The sequence below is a fragment of the Triticum urartu genome, chromosome 1A (assembly GCF_056163025.1).
Source record: "Triticum urartu cultivar PI428250 chromosome 1A, HENAU_Tu73, whole genome shotgun sequence".
In the NCBI taxonomy this organism is placed as follows: Eukaryota; Viridiplantae; Streptophyta; class Magnoliopsida; order Poales; family Poaceae; genus Triticum; species Triticum urartu.
Window position 1 is genome coordinate 503,553,950 of NC_141873.1, and position 1,278 is coordinate 503,555,227.

General features: G+C 43.0%; 1 pseudogene; it reads left to right on the top strand.

Moving 5' to 3' along the window:
* The first annotated feature begins 477 nt into the window (after positions 1-477).
* LOC147991983 (uncharacterized) lies at positions 478-860 on the top strand (annotated as a pseudogene).
* Positions 861-1,278: the final 418 nt, after the last annotated feature.

Genomic DNA, 1,278 nt, shown 5'->3' on the forward strand with positions numbered 1-1,278 from the left:
TCTAAAGAAAATGGAGTCAATTTAATCTCGGTGCTAGTAGAAGTAGCAAGTTGTGGTGAAAGATGTAAAGGAAAGTTATAACGTTAGATCTCTAGCGATGCCATGTTTGACCATTTTTGCACATGTCCGAGCAAAGAAGAGAGCACCTTGTTTCTGACTAAACCAGGGGCCCGGATGAGAACATTTTCTTAGATTATGGGACGGAGGAAGTAGAGTGCTCAACGGTGATACTTTGTGCCATGGATGGGTGTTATAATCATTCCATGAACTCTGCAGCAGCTTTGCCTGCACTTTCCTTTGTTGCATATAATTAGGAACCTCGATAGCTTGGCCAGAAGGAGGGTACTTTATTTGCATCTTGTATACTAATATAAATGCACTTAAAAGGGTAAAGAATTGGACCATGATAGTAGCATGCATAGTGTGGCGTCTTGGCATGGAGGTTTCATTCAAATCTAGTAGCGTATCATTGCAGGTATGGATGGGAAGAACTTGCACAGTGGGCAACTAGCTCAACAAGCTAAGCCAGATGCCTGATAGATGATCAGGGGGCCTGAAGCACACTACAGATTCTAACACCGAAAATCCGACTTTAGTGAGTGGTCAGATAGCTGTAGATATGAGCATGCATGGAAGTTGCTATCTCCTCTAATGATTTTATACGAGCCGGCGGCTTCGGCGCCAAAGACAACATTGGCAGCCTCCTACTAACGGCAATCGATGCGACTGACGTTGAAGCCTCTCTATGGGATGCCCGTGACTTTGAAGGCGAGAAGGAGCAGCCACCGCATGCCGGGCTGGGTAACAGAGAACCCGAAGCTGATGACGGAAGCAACCCACTGGACATGCTGCGACATTAATCCACTTCCTTGTTCAACTTTAGCTTCAAAAATACAAATCATGTTGTTTGTGTAACGTTTTTGAATTTTAGCTTCTTCAGTCTCTGCCTCCTCAGTGGGTAACAATAACTTTAATGTTCCTGTTATGCAGTGTTGGATGAATATAAGTTTATGAATCACATGAGTGGTTTTCGGTTTTCTTTGTGTGGTATTGTGGAGGCTGCCAAAGCATGGTTTTATTTGGTTTTGGGTTTCTTATGTTTCCAGTGTGTGTTGTTCTCACTTGGTCGGGACTTTCCTTTCTTTCAGAACCAGGAAATCAAGAAACAAACCATACAATCCTCTATTGGAATAGTGGTAGTAGATTTGTAATGCTTCACTGAATAAGAAGAGCTGCACATACTTGCTGAGATGCTAAAAAGTTCTACTCCCAATCAGT